This window comes from Zingiber officinale, chromosome 1B (genome assembly GCF_018446385.1).
Source record: "Zingiber officinale cultivar Zhangliang chromosome 1B, Zo_v1.1, whole genome shotgun sequence".
Classification (NCBI taxonomy): domain Eukaryota; kingdom Viridiplantae; phylum Streptophyta; class Magnoliopsida; order Zingiberales; family Zingiberaceae; genus Zingiber; species Zingiber officinale.
In genome coordinates this window covers 124763301-124788592 of record NC_055986.1, presented here as the reverse complement: position 1 = coordinate 124788592, position 25292 = coordinate 124763301, and the positions used below count along the sequence as shown (strand labels likewise).

The window sequence follows — 25292 nt, the reverse complement described above, 5'->3', positions numbered from 1 at the left end:
TCTAGAGTAATGTACTTCATGCTAGAATGAAACACAGGATTGGCACATAAGTAAGTGGCATCAATGTTGTCACAGTAGATAGAGATAGGAGAAGGTGCAAGGGCAACACCAAGTTCAAGAAGAAAGGATCAAACTTTTTGCAGTTCCATATATGTAGAGGCGATGGCTCGATATTCAACCTTAGTAGATGAGCAAGCAATAAATCCCTACTTTTTAGAGTTCCACGAGATTGGATTGGGACCCAGGAAAATAATATAAGCACCTATGGAAGTGCGATCATCAACATCACCAGCTCAATCTACATCACAGTAGCCATGTAAGGAATGGGAGTGATGTTGTCAGAGAAGAATATTGATATAGGTTATGATAGGTCAGTTTGTCGGAAGAAGTAGAAGTCATGGGTGAGAAAGATAGGAGAGGTCTATGTTGATATTATAAATGCATGAATAGAATGAATTAAAAGCATAAACGGTAAATGCTTACAGTGATCTCCCACAGATCTACAATCGACGACGGCAAGACTCACTGTCGAAAGAACGATCACAGGATCAGAAAGCTCTTCGCAATTCCATGAACCAAATCCCACCACCTCAAATATTCTTCCCTCTCTCTATGTTTCTTTCCACCGTCGTGTGGAAAACTTCTCCACTCTCCTCCTTCCTCTTCCGAATGAACATTGGACACACCCCTTATAAAGGGAAATAACCTAGGGTTATAATGGACTTTTCCATTAAGAGTAGTGGGGAACATGGGCATGTTCCCATGTTCCCATTTCCTACATCTCCTACTCGTCCAAGGTAAGTCACTATGACTAGTTCATTCAGGTAAGTCACAAAGACTAGTTAGTCACAAAGACCTAATAAGTCACATAGACTATTTGAGAGTTTAGTCACAAAGACCTAATAAGTTACATAGACTATTTGAGAGTTTGATCACAAAGACCATATTAGAACATCCAATCCATACTTAGAGAAAATGGTTCGTGCGACAGTAAGCACACTGAGCGATAGTTGCTAAGAAAATTGTTACACCTTACATAGTTGCTCTTTGAGCGATCAATGCTAACAAAGTTGTTACACTTTACTTAGCCACTCAAATAAATTAGAGACACTCTCTATATGGCACATAGCCTCTTTCCTGGTGGCACATAGCCTTTATCCAGGATCTATCCAATCTCCCAGTGGCACACATCCATTATCTTGGAAATATCCATGTCTTGCTATTTACCCAAATTAAATAATTTTCATTTACATCGATATGAACATCTCTAATCCCTTATAATGACCATTATATTAAGAGCATGTTCCATATCCAATATTCACATTCATTTCTATATATAACAAAAATGGGTCGACCAGTGAATAACATATAATGATGTAAATATATTTAATCTTCCTTTTTAGCTAGAATCTATTCATACCAATCAGTCGCTTTCCTAGTTATGTTCCATAGATCGAATCATACATAGTCATAAGATACATGCTAAAGTAGCACACACTGATTAGAACTTCAAGTAAACAACTAAATAATCACTAAGGTAAAAAACTGAGATTAACATATAATCCCAAAGGTCTCACATAGTAGAGAAACAGGGATCTATTCTCCTACTACCTTTATTATCGCAATAGCACATGTGGTATGAATCACATGTTACGATGTTATTCTCCTTATTAAAAAGAGCGCATGTTGTCTTCAAATTTAACATCGTACAGATTTTGATCTAGACATACCTAATGTCTAACTCTGAATTCAACATATAAATTCAAATCTGACCTTCAACAGGTTCAGTAAATGGTGGATTCATTTACTTCGATCATTATCAATACATAAATGATCTCATCTTGACACAATTATCAAGGCGACCTCAACTTATGGATCTGTCTCTAATTGCAGCTACATAAGTTATTCCATAAGTAATGGTCTTATCTCTATATGTACTTAACAAACAGAGATGATTTTTCATGTGAGTGGACCAATCTCAACCTGCCAACATGCTCACCGAGATCTTATATGAATACAACAAATGCAACATATACACTGAATAAATTATGGCAAATGACATAATCAAATCATAAAGTCTGATTGTTATTTCAATATTGTTACATTCTACGAAGTCCCAAAGACTTTACATGCTCTTTAAATGACTCTTTATTCATTGGCTTAGTAAAAGGATCTGCAAGCATAACACGTGTAGAGACATACTCAAGAATTACTTTTCTTTTAGCCACAATATCCCTCACAAAATTATATTTAATTTCTATATGCTTGCCTTTGCTATGATATTTAGGATCCTTGGAAAAAGCTATTGCAACTTGATTGTCACAATAGACAGTTACTGGACTTCCACTATCCTCAGTAATTTTTAGATACTTCAGGAACCTTTTCAACCAGACTGCTTCTTGCACAACCACTAAACATGCCACATATTCAGCTTTCATAGTCGACAAAGCTACACAAGCTTGTTTCTTGCTGTTCCAAGAGATGGCACCACCATTCAGTAAGAATGCATAGCCTGATGTGGATTTTCTATCATCTAGATCCGCAACCCAATCTACATCTGAAAAACCTTTCAGACTTATATATGATCCTTGAAAATAGAGACAATAATATATTGCCGCCTTCATATATCTGAATATCCTTTTCACTGTTTTCCAGTGTCTCGGTCCTGGGTTTGACTGGAAGCGACTGACCAAGCCCACAACATAGCTGATATCGGGACGTGTACACAACATAGTGTACATCAAACTATCAATAGCACTGGCATTTGGTTTTTATTTATCTCAGCTATTTCTTTTAGAGTTTTAGGACACATAATTTTGCTCAAAATAGTACCTTTCACAATAGGTGTATGTTCTACATTGCAATTTGACATGCTGAAATGATGTAACATCTTATTTATATAAGACTCTTGTGACAGACTCAAAAGTCTTTTAGGACGATCTCTTATGATCTTCACTCCTAAATGTATTCAGCTTCTCCCATATCCATTGTATCAAATTTTAATGATAGTCACTTCTTGACTTCATTCACATATCCTATGTCATTTTCAACTATCAGCATATCATCAACATATAATGATAAAATGACATACTTTCATTTTTCTCTTTTTAGGAAAACACAATGATCCTCATTGATCATCTCAAAACCATAAGATAAAATAACTTCGTTAAATCTTATGTTCCATTGTCTTGACGCTTGCTTTAGCCCATATATAGATTTTCTAAGTCTACATACTTTCTGCTCTTGGCCTTCAACAATGAAATCTTCTGGCTGGACCATATAGATTTCTTCATCAAGATCACCATTAAGGAAAGTAATTTTTACATCCATTTGATGTAATTCCAAGTCATAATGTGCCACAAAGGTCAAAATAACTCGTATTGACACAAATTTCACTACGGGAGAAAATGTCTCTTCAAAGTCAATACCCTCCATTTGTGTATATCCTTTTGCAACTAAACGAGCTTTGTATATGTTAATCGATCCATCAGTTTTCCTCTTTATTTTGAAAATTCACTTATTCTCAATAGCCCTTTGGCCCGGAGGAAGATCGCCTAACTCCCAAACATGATTCTGAATCATGGACTCCATCTCTTCAACCATTGCAGCTTTCCATTTTTCTCTAACTCTACATCCCAATGCTTCCTCAATGGATTAAGGTTCACCATCGTCAATTGGAAGTGTAACCAATGTCTCATTCTCAATATCAAACCTCTTCTTAAATTTGATCTTACGAACACTTCTTCATGAGTTGGGCTGTTGAGAAGTCAACTCATGACTCAGCATATCACTCCCACTCGGTTGACTAGACTCTGGTATCCTTTTGACACCTTTCTTGTTTATAATATCTCATCCTCCTCAAATAGAGGAATATTTTTATCAACATCATCTCTGATTGGGAACTCTGTTTCGAGAAAAGTCGCATCTCTTGAGTCTATTTCGGAGATTGTTCCATCTAGTTGCTCATCTATGAAAAGATAACTTTTGGAGATCTCATGATATCTTATAAAGATACATTTCATACCCCTATGTCTCAGTTTTCCATACTTGTGAGAACTATCATAAACATAAGCAGCTGACCCCCATGGTCTCAGATTACTCAAATTTGGTTTTCTGTCTGTCCAACGTTCATATGGGGTAGATGGAACTGACTTTGAAGGCACTTTGTTAAGTATATAGGATGTAATTAATAATGCATCTCCCCAACAAGAGATTGACAAATTAGTCTGCGTCATCATAGACCTAACTATTTCAAGAAGAGGCCTATTTCTTCTTTTAGCTGCCCTATCCCACAGTAGCAGATTCCCTCTTCTTTCCCTTCCCTTTTTGAACTAAATTTTTTTCATGGATCCAGATGATCCAGCAGAACCTACAACCATATAGGCTTGTCCAGAAATCCTTGAGGATTCAACTCTCTCCGTCTCCAATTCTACATAGCGTGAGACGTCAGTGAAAGTCTTGATACTCTCACTGTGAGTTAGGGTTTGCTTCGTAGTCTCCCAAGAATCTGGAAGTGAACGAATAACTGCTTGAACTTGTTATTCATCGGTCAACTCATGACCAGCAGTTCTAAGCTCCTGAATCATGTTCGACATCTCCCTGAGGTGTTGAACCAGTGATACATTCGGATGCTTCTTGTAGCTGTCAAACTTGATTGTTAGCTGTCAAAACTTGCTCAGACTTACTCCACTATATTTTTTTTAAGGGATACCCAGACTGCATGAGCCAAAAGATATGACTCATACTCAAAAGCTAGGTCGTCTACCATTGAATTAATCATTATTTCCTTTGTAGTGGAGTCCTTTTTCTTCCATGCCTTATAGGCATCAAGATCTCGTCTGTGTTGTGCAGTGGAACCATTTACAAGTCTACCATAACCTGATTTACAACCTCCAGAACTTCTTATTCCCCAAGTACATATTGTATCATGAGATGCCAGATCTTATAGTTATCCCCATTAAATTTTTCACCCTTGTTGAGTTCAGCTATAATATTTTTAGTTTCCATAATCTATCATAAATAAACACATTATTTAATATTCAGTGTAATTCATATGCATTCAATTTATGATTGACTCAATATTAATTTGAGTTGATTTACAAAATCAAGTGACAACAATGTTTTCATTTATAATTCGTATGATCAATCAAATCAATATTGATCTATTCTATTATACACATCTCAACTAATGAACTAATCATTTATAATATCATAATTTCTTTAATTAAATGAACTGATGATTTAATAAATCATGATTACTTTAATTAAATAAACGGATCATTTAAAAAATGAACTAATCATGCATCATGTCAAGTAAACAACATAAATAAATAAACATGTCATTAATATAAAATTATGCTGTATATTGTTAACATATAACCGACTGACATGAATGAAATGGACTAATATTGTTCACACATAATAAAAAAAACAATAACAGAACTCTAGTAAACTAGATAGGCTACTACCACTCCCACTAAGACATCCACTAGTGCAGTGGCCACCATTATCCCTTTCAGCCTAGACTCATTTGGAGTAATCTTAGGCAGGACAGCTTCAGGATTCATTATAGGATTCTCAATTGGAACCTCTTTTGGATCCTCCTCGATCATTTTCGGGTCATCTTCGAACTCTTCAGGATCTTCTTCAGTTATATGGTGAAGCACTTCCTCATATAATACTGAATATGTGACGTGTCCTTGATGACGCCCCCAAATATAGTCTGCTATCATCCTAGGATTTTGTGACAATGAACGCATCAAAGCCGATATCTTATAACTGTCCAGGACTGGAAACTCTTCTCGTTCAAGTTTCCAAAATAGATCATCAAGCCGTCTAATATGTCCGTCATTTCCATAAGTAGAGTTATACTCTATCTCCTGAATTTCCTCCTTGAGCTGATTTCGTCGCACTTCGTGACAAGTCAATATGGTAATCTTTCGTGCCATCTGAAAAATTGAAATTAAATAAGTCAGTACAAAATCGACTAACCAGTACAAAACTGGCTTAATTCAATTTATACATGCATAGTACCAACATAATAAATCAAGAAAAATAAATCTTCTTGATTTTCAGGAGTCTAAGTCGACTGACTCATTGGATCGGTTGATTAGGAGTCCAGATCCTAAGCTTGGTCCATTATCCACGATTAGAACTGATCTAATTGGATATGGATCTTTGTATCTATTTTCTATTACTGTTTGATCTAAGTCCATTCAATTTCAGACTTATTGATCAAATTCAGGTATGTTTGATTAAACTAATGACCATTGGTTTAAGTCTGACCAATTAGAACAAATCTAATCATTTGATCAAATTTGATCCATGCCCAATTAATCAACCCAAATTGATTTCGATTTGAATCAACCTAGTTTAATTAAACCAACTAATAGTTTAATTATACTAAATTAATTTGGTTAAACAAATATAATTAATTAAAATTGGACCAATAATCTTAATTTTAATTAATTACAACCTGCATAATATATATATATATATATATATGATCCTGTCTGAGAGTCGAGGCAATGGATGCTGGGAGCGTGGCTCTCCCGTTGACCGCTGGTGGACTCCTCGTCAATGAAGCCTGCAACCACAGCAACGTTAGTGCCGAGCCGGAGAGGGGTTCCCCGGCAATGGCCCTCCGACGCTCAAATCAAACACCGGCGATGTAGAAGAAACGAGGAAGTAAAATTGTAGAGTAACTGTAGCTACAGTAGAGATTATGCATACCTTCGTCGAAGCTTGGGGGTCTTTATAAAGGACTCCCTGGTAGCATGCACACACTCTTCGATGCGTGCACACTCCTCAAAGCATACCCTGAAGAGACGTGTCAGAAAAGTATCTCTGACATCATACCTTAATGACCCGAGCATATCTCTGACAAGACATCGAAAGTTTCCATCGTACGATCTTCTATTTGACCATGCCGCCAAGTATGTCGTCTGTCGGCGGCACAGATTCCCAGAAGGATATCCTCTGATCCTCCTTTTGTCTGTTACAGGCCGAGCGAAAGAGCCGCTCGGCCAGCTATCGGTCGTCCGGATGATCTTCTCCTCGGGTCGAGCAGAATGGTCGCTCGGCCAACATCCGCTATCCAGGCTCCGCTACTATGTAGAACAGAGAAGCTATGTCTGCATGTAGTCTGCTCGGTCGTCACTATTTTTCCGATGTGAGTCCGAGCGGGTTGGTCGCTCGGCACATACCTTGTCTGTCTGAGCGCCGGAAGCTCGGTACCTGGACGAGCTGTGCTAACGTCTGCTTCATGTAGGCTCGACGGTTCTTCCTCCCGGTCGGAAAAGGGGGGTTGCCCGATCGAATGATAATACTGGGATATTGACCAACTTGACTTTGACCTCCACCATGTCATTGACCACCCTGCTAACCGGGGCCCCTCCTTATCACCGGATCATATGCCTCCCCCTCAAGTCAAGTCAAAGGAGGCTGCAAGTCTGACTGACTGGATGAGCTAGTCTGAAGATCGGTTGGCTGATCAGCTGTGATACTGGTTGGACAACGACCGGCCTGCCCGAGGGTGTCAGACAACCCTGAGATTGCTCCTCGAGGCCGATCGGTACTTCGCTCATTCGCACTTGGAGAAATTTGCAGTTTCTGTCCTTGACTGAGAGTGGTCAACGCTGACATTATCCGAATCCCTTCGGAATTCATGCAAATCATCTCCATTAAGACTGAGCACGCGCGCCCACACCTGTTGATGGTGTTCATTAAATGCTGCCCTGTAGGCGTGTGCCACATGTCACTGCCGCCGTCATTGCACGCCCGAAGTAACAGACATTGATGTGACATTTGGCGATTTGAATTCAACGATTGGATCTGCGATCCAGCTTCCGTGACCTGGATCAGGCAGCCTCGGTCGGCCGTGCTAAAACTTTATAAAGCCACGGTGTCGGCTTCTTCCTCTCGCGTTTTCTGTGAAGGTTGTCGGCGAGTTCCTATGCAGTTAGTGCTCCGGTGACGCTCCGCTCCTGTTTTCGGCGACCTTTTCTTCTCCTGTAAGCTCACTCGTTCCTTCCTCTCTCCAATTGCTCGAAGCCCTCTTCGTTCCTTGCAGTTTTCCTAGTGTTCATTTTGCGTTTCCTGCTTACTATTTCGTTAAACTTCCGTCGAACCTCCTGTTTTCCATTTTCCGACGATGGCAAGCTCTTCCCGGTCGTCCGACCCCGCTCCTGGTCTCTGGTACACCACCATGGAGACCAGGTTTGACAAGGGCGACACCGAGAACCTCCGAAACACTTTTGAAATCCCCCTTGCTATGAAATCATTTTGGCCTCTTCGTCCGACCGACCTAATGATCCGCCGATCGGCACAGTATGTTTGTTCAGAGACCAGTTTGTGGCCGATCTTCGCTTCCTAATCCATCCTTTCATCCTTGAAGTTTGTAATTACTTCTGTGTTCCTCTCCCCCAACTAGTACCCAATTCCTTTCGTCTGTTGTGCGGCGTTGTCGTCCTGTTCCGATTGCACGTCATCCCTTTAACCCCTCAAATTTTTCATTATTTCTACTACCCCAAGCAGTCTGAGCTGGGGACCTATCTCTTTCAGTCTCGGATCGGTCTAGTATTTTTTGATAAGATGCCTACTGTGAATAAACACTGGAAGGAGTATTTCTTCTTCATGTTGCTTCTCGAACGACCAAGCTTTCGGACCCAATGGCAGGTCGGACTACCACCTCAGCTGGACCTAAAGAAGTACAAGAGCCGACCGGATTATCTTCATGCAGCGAACATGCTAGCCGGTCAGAAGTATGACATCCATAAGCTATTGCTGGAGGGTGTTATGTACATCTTTGGGCTAAGTCTGATCCGCACGAGGCTCTCTAGCGACTTAGGTATGAAATTTCTCGGCTCCTTTCTTTTGAGTCTAACTGATTTGCATTTTCCTTTTGCAACCAAAATCATGATGCGAGCACGTGCGACCGGCCTGACAAAGCTGAAGGATGCTGAGATTGAAGTGGTCGCTGCTAAGGAAATGGCGAGCCTTGGCCTGACACCGATCGACTCCCATGAAGGCATGCAAGCCGAGAGCGGGGAGACCCCCATCGCCGTTCAGACAGCCATCATTGAAGAAGTTGTTGAAGTGATTGATGATTTGCTTCCAACCCCTGACACACAACATGCTGATCGGACCGAAGGCTCCGAGTCTTCCGATGGAGTGCCCCTCCTTAGGCGTAAGAGGCGCCGCACGAGCAACACCTCCCAATCTGCCATCTCGGTCGTGGGTACCACCGAGCGGGTTGACACTTCTTCCCCTGTGGTTGTCCCCACGGTGGAAGCCACTTCGTCTGATCGAACACCATCTCTGGTCGGACCACCGTCGAAGGCCATCGCCACTCCTCCGGCTTCATTTTTGTCGTCGTCCCGAACCCTACGAAGGCCATGGGTGTCCAGGATCGATCTGACGTCTACCACCGCTCCTTCGGGTCCGGCGGTCTCCTCCTCATCAGACCCGAGTGGCCGACGATCAGTGACGGTGACTATCAACCTTCCGACGAAGGACTATCTTGAGCAGTGCGCCCGTCCGACCATCCCCGAACATAAGATCCTGATCCGCGGGCCGCTCATCGATGTTTGGAAGGATGCGAGGGCCCGAGCGGCCACGATGTCTCCCGGGCAGCTCGGCAACAGCCATGTGCGAATGTCTACAGGGGTACATTTTTCAATTATCAATTTACGCCTTACCTCCGATCGACGCTTGACCTTTGCCTTTTTTTCTGCAGTACTGGGTGGAGAGCGTGGTCATGTGCCAATGACTCACTTTTGTGGAGGAGCTGAAGAAGCTCAAAGTTTCTGGCGATGCCTCTTCCTCCCAGGGGCCATCGGTCGCTCAGCTGTAGGTTGATCTGGAGAAGGCCCAACAACTCCTCACGGCAGAGCAGCAGAAATCGTCCGATCATGCTAGTAGGCTGGGCTAGATCGAGACTCAGTTGAAGACCTACGATAGAAAGCTCAAGATGGCCTCCACAAGGAAGCAATGAGCCATCGCCGACCTAGAACTGAAGAACCAGGAGGCTCGTCGGCTCGCCCAAAAGCTTAAAGAAGCTGAGGACTATCTGATCACCGAGCGGGCCTGCGGAGCGACTAGAGTGGAGTCTCTGAATAAGAAGCTCAAGGATACCGAAGATGCCCTGGAGGCCTCCCGTTCTGCCCTGACGGTCTACCAACAGGAAGAGCCGAGCCGATTTGAAGTGATGAAACAAGAGTATCTCCTCTCGGACCAGTTTACTGACAAAGTTGTCCAGCGGATCATCCGAGCATTTGAGTTAGCCGTTGATGGGACCCTCTAACAGCTCAAAATGGGCTTTCATCTCCCCGAAACCTTGACATACAACATTATCAACCGTAGTCAGCTGAACAACTCTATGCCTAATGATGTATTTGACTATATAGAGTGAGCTGGAGTCCTGTAAAAGTTTTTGAGTCGTAAATGTATTCCTGCCGCCCGGCAGCATTCTTTTGCGAAATGAACGTTTTGCCCGCTTCGCGGGGCTTTTCTTTACGATTTATTTGTTTCCATGCTTGGTACCAAGTGTTCCACTTGGCTATAATCATGGTCTGTCTTCGATTTATCATGACAACTTGCGGGTCATCATTCGGCCATTGATGAATTCAACAAGGTTCATACCTTCTCCTGGGTTTAAGGTCGTCGTTCGACCGTTGGTGAAGACAAGGATTTAACGTCGCCGCTCGACGGTTCGATGAAGATAGGGGTTTAACGTCGCCGCTCGACTGTTCGGTGAAGACAGGGTTTTAACATCGCCGCTCGATGGTTCGGTGAAGACAGGGTTTTAACGTCGCCGCTCGACGGTTCGGTGGGGAGAGGGGTTTAACGTCACCACTCTGTTAGGATGTATACTAAAAGCCTAAGCTTTTGGTATAAACATTTATCTAGAAATAAGAATCACATTGGTCAAATATCTACATTTATGATAAATGTAGTTGTTCAATTAATTTATATTATAGATAACATGGTGTGTGGTGTCACACACAGAGGATCATGTTATCAGTACCTTATAAATTATAAACAGTAGCTCACGATCAAGATGGAAATGAACAAACCATTGGAAGATCGTAGTGTAATTAGGTATTAGTTTGTCTTAACTATATAATTACACTAGTACACTTAGAGTGTATTGAGTAGGACCATTAGAGGTCGTTTCTTTTATACTGACTTTATAAAGGGACAAAGACCTCAGTTATTATGGAAGTGTGTGCTCTTAATCCTAATATAATAACAAGCACATATATTTGATATTTATTTCTTTAATTTATCAATGGGTGAGATTTAGTTTGATAAATCAATAAGCCCGATAAGTTGGGAAATGATATCACTTATAGTGTGTGTTGTTGATTATAGAAGGAAACTGTGTCCTAGTGATCTAGGTTGATAATGTCCCCAAGAGGAGCTCATAAGGATTGTCATGTTAAACCCTGCAGGTGGACTTAGTCCGACATGACGATAAGGTTGAGTGGTACTACTCTTGGACTAAGATATTAATTAAGTGAGTTGTCAGTAACTCATTTAATTAGTGGACATTCGACATCTTAAACACAGGGAGACTAACACACTCATAATAAGAAGGAGCCCAAAATATAATTTGGGATTGGTGTGGTAGTTCAATAATAGTTCTTTAGTGGAATGAATTATTATTGATAAAATTAAGTTGTGTGTTCGGGGCGAACACGGGAAGCTTAATTTTATCGGGAGACCAAAACCAATTCCTCCTCTCGGTCCCTATCGTAGCCTCTTGTATATAGAGATTTATACCCACTACATACTCATCTTCTTACCCATCCAATGGGGCCGGCCAAGCTAGCTTGGAACCCAAGCTAGGGCCGGCCAAGATCAAGTGGATGAGCCAAGTTGGTGGCCGGCCAAAGCTTGGGTCCCAAGCTTAGGTGGTCGGCCACTAAAATATTAAAAAGGATTTTTATTAAAATTATTTCTTATGTGGATACCATGTTTTTAAAAGAAAGTTTAAAAATTTAAAATTTCCTTTTATAGCTTTCTACAAAAGATTAAGAGAAGAGATTAATCTCTTTCCTTATTTGTAGATTAAAAGGATGGTTTTAATTTTTTTGGTAAAAACTTTCCTTATTTGTAAATCATCTACATGTTTAAAAGAGAGTTTAAAATTTGAAATCTTTCCTTATTTGTTGATTAAAAGGTGGATTTTAAATTTTAAGAAAACTTTCCTTTTTAATCATGTTCATGATTTAAAAGAGAGTTTAAAAATTAAATATTCTCTTTTATAAGTTTCTACAAGAGATTAAAAAAAGATTTGATATCTTTCCTTATTTGTAGATTAAAAGAGATTTTAATTTTTAGAGATAACTTTCTTTTTATCCACATGTTTAAAAGAAAGATTTTAATTTATAAAATTTCCTTTTTATTAACCAATCATGAAGGGATGAAAATTATTGGAGAAATTTTTTATAAATTTCTGGAGACAAATTAGGAAGTTTTAATTAATTAAAACTCTCCTTGTTTGTAGCTTTAATATGGCCGACCATTATTATTGATGAGAAGAAAATTGTTTTTAATTAAAATAAATTTTCTTTTTCAATGGAAAAAGAATTAAGGAAGTTTTTATTAAATTTTCCTTATTTACCAAGACCAAGGATTATAAAAGAGGGGGTAGAGGAGGCTTCATGGTGAACGGACTCTATTCTATTTTCTCCCTCTTTTCTTCCTTGGTGTGGCCGACCCTTCTCCTTTTCTCTCTTCCTCTTGTGTGGCCGAAATCCTTTATCTCTTGGAGCTTTGAGGAGGTGGCCGGATCTAGCTTGAGGAAGAAGGAGAGAAAGCTTGCATCCCTTGGAGCTTGGTTGGTGAAAAAATTCTTCATCCTTAAGAAGATATGCTTGGTCGAAATTTGAAGGAAGGAAGAAGAAGGTGCCTTGGTGGTTCTCGTCTCGGAAGATCGTTGCCCACACAACGTCCGGGATTAGAAGAGGAATACGGTAGAAGACCTAGAGGTTTTTGTTTGCAAAAGAAAAGGTATACTAGTATTTAATTTCCGCATCATACTAGTTTTATTTCTTTGTAAAAATACCAAATACAAGAGGCATGCGATTCTAGTATTTCGAATTAGTTTTCGATGTTGTGTTCTTTTATTTTTCTTTTTCTTGTGATTTGATTGTTCCTTTTAGTTGACCTAAAGTTATTTAAGGAAATTAAATATTAGCTTTCCTTAAAAGGCTTTGTCTAGGCGGTGGTGGTTGCTCCCATATCAAAGAAGGCCATGTGCCTCGCCATGCAGTCCTGGAAGCCAATTTTAGAAATTAATATTTAATGTAATTAATAACCTAGGTGATTTGGATCGAATGTGTTAAGTTCCGCAGGAGATCCAAGTCTAAACCTAAAAGAACAAATAAATTAAACTTAGGATCAAACGTGTTAAGTTTCGCAGGCGATCCGAGTTTAATTTAAAAGAACACATGGTAGCTAGGAAAATGTTCAGACCTTTGTACAAAATTTTTGTACAGTGGAACCATTAGGTTTTCCGAGTAGCAACCAACACGCTCGACGGTTCGGTGAAGACAGGGGTTTAACGTCGCCGCTCGACGATTCAGTGGGGATAGGGGTTTAACGTCGCCGCTCGACAGTTCCGTGAAGACAGGAGTTTAATGTTGCCACTCGACGGTTCGGTGAAGACAGGGGTTTAACGTCGCCGCTCGACGGTTCGATGAGGACAGGGGTTTAATGTTGCCGCTCGATGGTTCGATGAGGACAGGGGTTTAACGTTACCGCTCGACGGTTCGACATGTCGTTCAGCCCAAAGCTTGGAAGCTTAATCTTTTATTTCTTGTCCTGCAACGAAGGAACACAAGGATATAAAGGTACATTGATCACATTAGCGCGCACCTCTCATCCGGCTCGGTAAGGCTAGAGATGGTTTGTACTCCACGGTCGTTCTAGTCGCCGCCCGTCATCGTCTTGTAAATAGTAGGCGCCCGAGAGAAGCTTTTCTACAACCTTGAAGGGTCCAACCCACAGAGCTTCCAGCTTGGTGATGTCGTCGACCGGCTTTACTTTCTTCCACACCAAGTCGCCAACCTGAAACGATCTTGGGATCACCCTTCGGTTGTAGCTTTGCCTCATTCTTTGTGGGTACGTCATCAGCTGGACGACCACTTTAGCGTGCGCTTCGTCCACCAAGTCCAGCTCCAAAAGCCTCCGCTCGGCGTTGTCTTCGTTGTAGTGCTGTATCCGGTCGGATTCAACCCCGACTTCGACGGGGATTACCGCTTCGCTGCCATATACCAGGTGGAAGGGCGTTGCCCCGGTCCCTTCCTTGGGAGTTGTGCGGATCACCCATAGCACGCTGGGGAGTTCATCTACCCAGCTTCCTCCGACGTGGTCGAGTTGAACGCGTAGGATCCAAAGTATTTCTCGGTTGGCGACCTCCACTTGCCCATTGCTCTTAGGGTAGGCTACCGAAGTGAAGGATTGCTGAATGTCGTACCCTTCACACCACTCCTTGAGCCTTTGCCCCACGAATTGTCTCCTATTATTGGAGACGAGCCGATGCGGGATCCTGAACTGGCAAATGATGTGCTACCAAATGAACTTCATGACCATCTGCTCGGTTATCCTTGCCAGAGGCTCAGCTTCAACTCATTTGGAGAAATAGTCCACCGCGACGAACTGGAACTTCCTCTGACCCATCGCCATGGGGAAGGGTCCCACGATGTCCAAGCCCCACTGGTTGAATGGATAAGGCACTGTGGATGCTTTCATCTCCTCGGTCTGCCGGTGTGAGAGGTTGTGATACTTCTGACAAGATAAGCAAGTGACAACCATCCGAGCGGCGTCCTCCTGAAGGGTCGGCCAGAAGTATCCAGCCAGTAAAATCTTCCCTGCTAATGAGTGGCCGCCCGAGTGTTCTTCATAGGACCCTTGGTGTACCTCTTGTAGTATGTAGTCGGCATCCTCCTACCCTACGCACTTAAGTAGGGGCCTCAAGAAAGCCTTCTTGTAGATCTAATCTCTGATCAGGGTAAACCAACCAACCCTCTTTCTTAATAAGCGGACTTCCTCCCGATCGGACGATGTAGTTTTCGATCGCAGAAACTTCATCAACGCCGTCCTCCAGTCGTCTGGGAAGGTAAGTCCCTCCATCCAGTCAATGTGGGCCACTAAAGCCACCTGCTCGATCGACTGCGATATGACGATTGGTAATAATGAGCTGACTAGTTTGGCCAGTTCATCTGCAGCTTGGTTCTCCACTCTGGGGACCTTCTGTATTATGACCTCCCGAAAGTTGGCCTTAAGCTTTTCAAAAGTCTCCGCGTAGAGCCTGAGCCGCGTGTTGCTTATCTCGAACACCCCAGCTAGCTGCTGCACCGCCAACTGTGTCTCCGAGTGGATGAGGACCTTGATGGCTCCGACGTGTCGGGCAGCTTGTAGGCCAGCTATAAGTGCTTTATATTTAGTTTCATGTTGGTCGCCCGGTAGTCTAGCCGAATGGATAGCCGCATCCACTCCTCTTGGGGGAGATGAGCAGTATTCCGATCCAGCTCCCTTGCCGAGTGGCTGAGCCATCTACATATATTTTCCAAACGGCTTCTGGTTCGGGATTCTGTATCTCAGTGATGAAATCCGCCAAGGATTGCACTTTGATGGTCGTTCGGGGCTGGTATTGGATATCGAACTCGCTAAGTTCCGTCGTCCAGTTGATTAGCCGTCCGGATGCTTCCGGATTTAGAAAGACCCTCCCCAAAGGACTGTTGGTTATCATGATGATGTAATGCGCGAGGAAGTAGGGACGAAGTCTCCGAGTGGAGATCACCAATGCAAAAGCCAGTTTCTCGAGACCAGTGTAGCGGGATTCAACATCTTTCAATATATGACTCAGGAAGTACACCGACTGTTCCTTGCCGTTCGGCCTAACTAGGGCCGAGCTGACCGCATGCTCGGTTGAGGATAAATAAATTCTGAGTGGCTCGCCGACAGTTGGCTTAGCTAATACAGGCAATAAATTAAGGTACTTCTTCAATTCTTCAAACACTCGGTCGCATTCTTCATCCCATTGAAATTTGGTGGCTCGGCGTAAGATCTTGAAGAACGACAAGCTCCGGTCGGCTGACTTGGAGATGAACTGAGATAGTACAATTATCCGACCGGTGAGACGTTGGGCTTCCTTGAGATTCCTTGGTGGGGGCATATCTTGTAGTGTTTTCACGTTGCTAGGATTCACCTCAATGCCTCGTTCGGTGACGATGTAACTTAGGAATCGCCCGCTCTTTCCTCCGAACAGACACTTGCTTGGATTCATCTTGATTTCGTATGTCCTGAGTGTCAGGCAAGTCTCCTTGATATCTACACATAGGTCAGCTACTTCGAGAGATTTAATTAGTATGTCATCGACATATACCTCCATGTTGCGGTCGATCTGCCGCCGGAACACCTTATTCATCAGCCTCTGATAAGTAGTGCTAGCGTTCTTTAGCCCAAATGGCATGACATTGTAGCAGTAGGTTCCATCGGTCGTGATGAAACTGACATTCTCTTGATCTTCTCGGGCGGGCGGCATTTGGTGGTACCCTTGATATACATCCAGCATGCATATCATCTCGCACCTGGCAGTAGAGTCTACCATCTGATCGATCCGGGGTAGCGGGTAGAAGTCCTTCGGACACGCCTTGTTGAGGTCCCTGAAGTCGATGCAGACTCGTCACTTGTTGCCCAACTTTGAGACCAGCACTACATTCGTGAGCCAACTCGGGAATTGAACCTCACGTATGTGGACGACTTCTAGGAGCTTCTTTGTTTCCGTTTGGATAAACAGATTTTGTTTGGCGCTGAAGTTCCTCTTTCTCTGCTTCACCGGACGAGCATCTGGTCGGACGTGAAGCTCATGTTGCGCGACACTCGGTGATATCCAGGGGAGCTCGTGTGTCGACCACGCGAATACGTCGTGGTTTTGTTGGAGACAAGCGACCAACTCCGCCTTTTGCTCAGCTCCCAGGTCGGACGCGATGAAAGTCGTTGCCCCCGCTTGGCAAGGGTGGATATGTACTTCTTCCTTTTCTTCATAGAATAGAGTAGGAGGCCTTTCAGTGATGGCACTTACCTCTAGTTAGGGCATCTTTCGAACGGACTTGGCTTCGGTTTTGACCATCTTGACATAACAATGTCGAACGACTAACTGGTTTCCTTTGAACTCTCTTACCTAGCCTTCTACCGGGAACTTGATCTTCTGGCAGTATGTTGAGACTACTGCCCGGAATTCGTTGAGGACCAGTCGGCCCAGAATGACGTTGTAGGCTGAGGGGCATCCACCACAATGAAGTTCATGGTCCTAGTCCTTCTGAGCGGCTCCTCTCTGAGCGATATGGCCAACTTGGCTTGGCTGATTGGCAGAACTTCGTTGCATGTGAACCCATATAGTGGGGTCATCATCGGCAGTAGCTCACCTTGGTCGATCTGGAGCTGATCAAAAACCTTTTTGAAAATTATATTCATTGAGATCCTTGTGTCAATAAAAATCCGGTGAATTGTATAATTGGCGATTATCGCTCGGATGATGAGGGTGTCATCGTGAGGAACTTCCACTCCTTCGAGGTCTTGGGGTCCTAAGTTGATTTTGGGCCCGCTTGCCTTCTCCTGACTACAGCCCACGGCGTGAATTTCCAAGCGCCGAGCGTATGATTTTCTGGCTCTATTGGAGTCTCCGCTGATCAGTCCATCGACGATGATGTTTATCTCTCCCTGAGCGGCATTGCTTTTGTTTTCGTCCTCTCGAGCGCTAGGCCTATATCACTCGTGTGAGGCTCGGGGATGGTCATTGCTCCTCTGTTGATGGTGGTGCTGCCGCTCAGGTGACTGCCTGGCATCTTCTCGCCGCCCAACGGTTTGATGCGTGTGTCGCCAAGCGGGTGAAGGCGATCAGCGACGATAACCCCTTAGCACCGGTCGGACGATTGGTGTAAACCCGCGACAGTCACAGGTGTTGTGTGACGCTGACTGGTGGAAGGAACAAAACATAGGCGTCCATACCTTGCCCTTCGCTATTTTTGGCCGATCGAAAGCCACATGTTGTATGGCCTGCGCCCTTGTTTCTTGGTGCGGTCGGCCTTCAGCTCTAGGCCCCCTTGGTGGTTAGTGGCTTCTCGGCGGTCGCCGTTCGGTTGGCACCGCGGGCTCGGATGGCGCCTCCTTCCTTCTGGCTGCCTGGGACTCCTCCACGTTTATATATTCATTAGCCTTCTTGAGCATATGGTCGTAGTCGCGGGGCGACTTCCTGATGAGCGATCGGAAGAAGTGTCCCTCTATGAGCCCCTGGGTGAAGGTATTCATCATGGTCTCAGATGAGACCGAGGGGATATCCATAGCTACCTGGTTGAAGCGTTGGAAGTATGCTCGGAGAGTTTCTCTCGGCCTTTGCTTTAAAGAGAATAGATTGACGCTTATCTTTTGGTAGCGCCTGCTGCTTGCAAAATGGTAGAGGAAGGCCGTTCGGAAATCCTTGAAACTTTGTATTGATTCGTCCGGCAACCTCCTGAACCATTGCTGGGCTGAGCCGGACAGCGTTGTGGGAAAGACTCGACAGTTCACCCCATCTGTGTATTGGTGAAGTGTAGCAGCGTTGTCAAACTTTCCCAAATGGTCGTTTGGATCGGTCGATCCGTTGTATTCTCCGATTGCCAATGGAGCATAGTGCCTCGACAATGAGTCTTGAAGTATTGCTTCAGAGAACTGGCGGTTAATCCGCTCGGGAGACGCGTCGGCTCGGGGCACCTTGCCCTTCCTTGCGTCACAAACGGGCACTTCGTCTGAAGAAGATCCTTTCTCCTGATTTGCTTGCGCAATCTCTGAGAGCGTTTGGAACAGAACCCGATGAAATGGAATGGGTGCAAGTGGAGCTTCTCCCTGCGTGCTGGTCGGCAGTCTATTTTGTCCCCAAATAGAATGCTGCTCCGGTCGATCGTCGTGAGCCGCTCGACCTCTAGAGGCCAACATTGCCTGTTACGTCAGCCGGTCGGCTAGTGCCTTTTGTTATTGTTGCTCGACGATCTTTGCCGCTCGTGCTTGTATTAGCGCGTCGAGCTCCTCTTGAGTGAGCATCACGGTGTGAAGTCGTCCAGCTTCTTCCATTTTCTCGGCTCGGATGCAGGTGCGTTCTCACAGATGTCGCCAAATTTGATCCTGTCCGAGAGTCAAGGCAATGGATGCTGGGGATGTGGCACTCCTGTTGACCGCTGGTGGACTCCTTGTCAAGGAAGGCTACAACCGCAGTAACGTCAGTGCTTAGCAAGGGAGGGGTACCCGACGATGGCCCTTCGAAGCTCAAGTCAAACACTGACGATGTAGAAGAAACGAGGAAGTAAAATGGCAGAGTAACTATAGCTACAACAGAGATTATGCATACTTCCGTCGAAACTTGGGGGTCTTTATATAGGACTCTCTGGGAGCGCGTGCACACTCCTCTATGCGTACACGCTCCTCAAAGCATATCCTGAAGAGACATGTCAGAAAAGTATCCCTGACACCATACCTTAACGACCAAGCATATCTCTGACAAGACAGCGGAAGCTTCTATCGTATGATCTTCTGCCTGACCATGCCGCCAAGCATGCCGTCTGTCGGCGACACAGGTTCCCAGAAGGATATCCTCTTATCCTCCTTTTGTTTGTTACATGCCAAGCGGAAGAGCCTCTCAGCCAGTTATCGATCGTCCGGGCGATCTTGTCCTCAGGTCGAGCGGAATAGCCGCTCGGCCAACATCCGCTGTCCAGGCTCCGCTACTATGTAGAACGGAGAAGCTATGTCTGCATGTAATCTTCTTGGTCGTCACTATTTTTCCGGTGTGAGTCCGAGCGGGTTGGCCGCTCGACACATAGCTTGTTTGTTTGAGCGCCAGAAGCTTGGTACCTGGTCGAGCTGTGCTAACGTCTGCTTCATGTAGGCTCGGCGGTTCTTCCTCCTGGTCAGAAAAGGAGGTTGCCCGATCGGACGATAATATCCAGATGTTGACCAACTTGACTTTAACCTCTACTATGTCATTACCCACCCTACTAACCGGAGCCCCCTTATCACCGGATCAAATATATATATATATATATATATATATATATATATATATATATATATATATATATATATATATATATATATATATATATATATATATATATATATAAAAGCTTAAAAAATTTTGCATGAAAAACAAATGAAATCAAAAGGTTTTTTTTTTTATTTAATTGCATGCGACAACCTTTTTTTTATTTGATTTATAAATATCAAACTTTTCGTCAAGGACACTAGGCTTCGTGTTTATGTCTTCTCCATCCATTTTCTTCGCCTCACGTCGCACGTCGCACGTCGCACGTCGCATGCCGCACGTCGCACGTCGCATGCCGCACGTTGCACGCCGCACACACTGCATGCTGCACGCTGCACACCACATGCCATGCAACTGTGACGAACTCGGTCACTGCCATGCCAGCCTTTTGCCAACTTTTTGAGGTGGTAGCCGATTCTTTCCGGCACCGGAATCCAGTCATCTTTAGGCCCAACAAGATCGCCAACACCTACTCTGCCTGCCCCAGCCACCAGCACATCGCTGGCCTATCGGGACGACATTATTTATATAGATTTTTTTAAGTATATAAAATACGATAATATCATTTTAACTAATTCCATTAAAAAGTAAAAACATAAAAAATTGAAGGGAGCTCGGATATGTCTTTGATCATCATCTGATAATTAGATGGTTGTGAAAGACCCTCTTTCTAGGGATGTAAATGAACCAAATGGTTCGCGAACTATTCGGAGTTCGATTCGGTAAAAAACTCGTTCAAGTTCGTTCGTTTATCTTATCGAGCCGAGCTCGAGCTTGATTTGGAGCTCAACAGTTTTATCGAGCCGAGCTCGAGCTTAAGGATATTTGGCTTGTGAGCTCGCGAACATGTTCGTTTATAGGCTCGCGAGCCAAAAAAATGAGCCTTAAACTGAGCCAAAAAATGAGCTCTAAAACGAGTCAAAAAAACGAGCTCTAAAACGAGCCTTAAAATGAGCCAAAAAATGAGCTCTAAAACGAGCCAAAAATGAGCTCTAAACGAGCCCGAAAATGAGCCCGAGCTCGCTTAACAAGTTAGGCTCGTTAACTTTGATAATCAAGCTAATAACAAGCCAAGCTCGAACTGTTCGCGAGCTTGATAATTTTAAAACGAGCCGAGCTCGAGCCTTGTGATAAAAGCTCGATTCGAGCTCGAGCCGAGCTCGAGCCCGAATTTAACTTAAACGAGCCGAGCTCGAGCCTAATACTGTTCAGCTCGGTTCGGCTCGTTAACATCCCTACTCATAATCCCAAGGAATAATCGTCCACTATCAAAGTTGGGGTCCACACTCATCCTAACATGAGGTATGAGACTATTTCTTAGATGCGGTCAAGGATAAAAGTCATTTTCTCCTTGATAAAGTTATTCTAATGGGGTTGAATGTTAATATATCTCACATTTTTAAATAGTACATTACATATCTATTATATTAACCATCTAATTAGTATACTCATATTTATTTTAATATTAATATTAATTATTTATCGGTCCCATTATCTATTTATTTAACTTTATTCTTTATATCCATTTTTTTTAAAAAAATTTATATAAAATTTACTCATTAATCGTATTTAATTTTTTGAACGCGGTTAATATGTGAGTGTTATATATAACACTCGCTACATTAATTTGTAACACTATTTGAGTATTATAATTCCCACGTATTAATACTAATGTGATGCTCTAGGTCTCGGAGATAAGATGTTAAATAGGGGGAATTGATTTACTAGATAAGGGCATCTTCAATTATTACAGCTCTATAAAAATTAGTTTATAGTCTCCCATATACTACCTCAATTTCATATCAAAAATATAAAAACCAATTATTCTTTCTAAAATAAAAAAAACATTCATATAATCTTTTTTTTACTCTATATTGTTAATTTTTTTATAATAATCTCAATTAGCCTCATTGACTAATTTATCCCTAGGTGATCGGCTCGCCCCCATGAAAATTTTCCACTAGCCACTAGGGTAAATCAGAAAGTGCACGCGACAGGCAACTCAGAAGCCCAACATCTTTTGGTTACGTGCTCCATTTGGATGAAAAATTCCTACAAATACGCTATAGTTGGGGATCGAACCACGAGTACCTAGGAGATAATTTGGATATCCTACTGTAACATCATAGCCCCGAAGGCATTCTTAATTTTTTTTATATATCATTAATTATTGGTCACATCTATATTATTAATTTTGAGATAAAATTGAGATAAAATAGTAAGTCTTAAATTTCACTACTGTTCTGAGACTACGAGATCCAAACTTCACATCCATATAATTAGAACTTTTTTTCACTTTTTCATTTCAAAAATCTTTTCAAAAACTTCTGGTTGGAGTTTTTACCTTCAGGCGCTTGACTACTCTCCATTATTTCTTAAAATCAAAGTTGCAGTATAGAGGGTGAACGTATGGTATCTCTAGTATAATAGTTAGGAGTCAATTCTTAAAAATTGATGACTTAGAGTTTACCCCACCATGCGCCTATGACCTATGCTCTTGTATTTACCTCCTTCTATATTCGTGGGGCTGACACTAGGGGGGCCGCTAAGGTAGCTGATCTATTTTTTTTTTAAATTAAAGTTGTGGCCCTTAGGGCGTAGCACAGACGGTGGGCGCATGACATCTCTGACATAATGACCAGTGGCCAATTCTCAGGAATTGACGGTCTGAGATTTACCCCACCATGCGCCTATGACATGTGTATTTTTATTGATCTCCCTCTATATCTATGGGGCCGACATTAGGGGGCTGCTAAGGTAGCATATCTACCTTTTTAAAAATCAAAGTTGTAGCCCCTATGGCTATCCGAGTGACTACTCTTCATACTTTCTTAAAATCGAAATTGCAGTCCCCATAGGCTATTCGGGCTGGTACTTGACAGAGGCATTATTATATAAAGTCTGGGATCGAATTCTGACAAGTGCATACTCCTAGAGTAAAGTACCCCCTCTACCATATAGTCTCCATGGGCTATCCGTAAAGTACTATCTTATCATAATGTGGGATCATAGTGATAGGGCGCTTGTAAAATACCGAAAAATGGCGAATAATGATAAGGGAATTTTTTGAAATTTTTAGAAATTTTTCTGGATTTTTCCGAAGCTCGTATGGCTCAGATTACGGGGATAGAAACGGGGTGCGGAAAAGCCTATTTGGACTACCCCATTTAAATGAGGAAAAGTTAAATTTATTTATTTGTTTTTGTTTTATTTTTCCTTTTCTTATTTTCCTTTTTCCTGTTTTCTTCCCCGCGAGCCCGTCCCTTGCCCTAAACTTCGCGATGCCTTCTCCTCCCATGCCCAAACCGCCACGCAACGGTTCCCTCTCCTCTTCCTCTCCTCTGGCCGACGCGACGCCGACCTCGATCCGCCGGCCTCTCAGCCCTAGCGCCGACCCTCATTCTCCTCTTCTGAGCGCCGGCAGCCGAGCACCTCTCCTTTGCATAGTGTTCGTGCCCTAGCCACTTAACGCCGCCGGTCATCTCTGCCCTAGCTGTGATTCCGACACCGCGATTGTCGTTCATCCACGCAACCAGCCAAAGCGGAGGTTCTTCCTCTCCCTCGGTTCAACATCTCCACCGCGAATAGCTAAATCGCGGCGATATTCCTTTCTCCTTCCCTGATTTTTTTTCAACGTTGAAGACCACTGATCTGTCACCGCCGATCCTGCATCGTCGTCGTTTCCCTCTGCTCTGAGGCGCCATCTTTGCTCGGGCTGTGGTTGCTGTCGGCGGTCAGATTGGAGATATTGCCGGCAGAGATTTGGCTGCCGATCCTTAGAGAGGAAGGGATTTTTGGCACAGAATTGGGATAGCAAGTGTTGAATTGGGCTACTGTTCCAGCAACACCTTCTACCGAACCTTTGGTTTAGGGTAAGTTGTTGGTTTAAAACTGTGGATGTAATGTTAGGGTTTAATTCACAGAGGTGGATGTATTGAATTACAAATTTTGGGTGTTTGATGTGTAGGTCAGTGGCTCAATCTAGATACGACCACAGTTCCGACAGAGGGTGCTCCATCGACAAATTAACGACGAAGTATACGAATTTGGGTGAGTTTTGGAGATGAATCATGTATAAAGCCTAATCTAATTAGGTTGTACTATGGTTAAGGTTAAGTGGAGGATTAATCCATAACCATGTTTGATTTGAGTTACTCTTATTAGGAGGGAAAATTTATTTAGCTATTACTTCTTATGTATTAGCTAAAAATACATTATGTGTTGCAGGACTTTGTTTGGAGACAAACGTCTGGATACGGGATTTATTGCGATACAGACTACGTATAAAGGCGGGTACCTCTTGACTTATCTTTTATGATATTGTCATTTGGATATGCATAGTATTTTATAACTACAAGCAATGAACATGTTTACCTTTGGTATGTCACTGTTTGATATCCATAGCATGTTAGGTTTGTCGCCTGTGATGTATCTGTGCTTATATCTCGTGATTTGTTGCCATGAGTATCTTATTGCCATGAGTATCTTAATTTCTAGAGTGACATACTATGCTTTACTGAGATTAGGATTAGGCTCTGGATTTTTGTTTCTGACATGTGTATCCAAATTATCTGATACTTAGGTTTTTATGCCATGCCTGGATTGTGTATTTCTATTGGTATATCATATATGATTCGTGTACCTAGACCTTGTGGCTTTGATCTGTGCATATTGTTGGTACATATGCTATGGAAGGGGGATGTGTTTAGGATCTAGGTTATTATACCATTGAGGACCTTTATACCCTAGATCCGTGGATTTGACCTACTGATACTGTGGTACCCATATTATATATATATGGATTTTTCTATGCTGATCAGGATATGCCATACTTGTTATGTTTAGGACATATGTTTTGATATTCTATCTGACCTGTGTACTCTAGATTTTGGTATGTGACCATCGCTTTTACAGTACCCATTTTGTATATATGGATATGGTTATGTTGATCAGTTTTTGCTATGCATAGTGACATGCATCATGATTACATGCTGTGCGATTGTCGGCTCCACTATGGTTGAGCCCATCACCAGTTACATGTACTGCACACACCCCCACTCATGGTTTAGTGGTATATCAGGCAGGTGTGTGGCGGTTCTGCTGTTTGTCTCCATTGGTCATATGACTCAGCGTGGTAGCCGGCAGTCAGTTCCGCTCTGTTTGGCTCCGCTGGCATTTAGTGTAGCAGCGTGGTAGCCGGCAGACG

At 43.0% G+C, this 25292-nt stretch overlaps 1 long non-coding RNA gene across 1 annotated transcript; it reads left to right on the top strand.

Annotated features, from left to right (window-relative positions):
* The first annotated feature begins 23857 nt into the window (after positions 1 to 23857).
* LOC121995719 lies at positions 23858 to 24376 on the top strand. The gene is made up of 3 exons (XR_006115902.1): positions 23858 to 23958; positions 24054 to 24136; positions 24314 to 24376. It is a non-coding gene; the product is annotated as an uncharacterized LOC121995719 (long non-coding RNA).
* Positions 24377 to 25292: the final 916 nt, after the last annotated feature.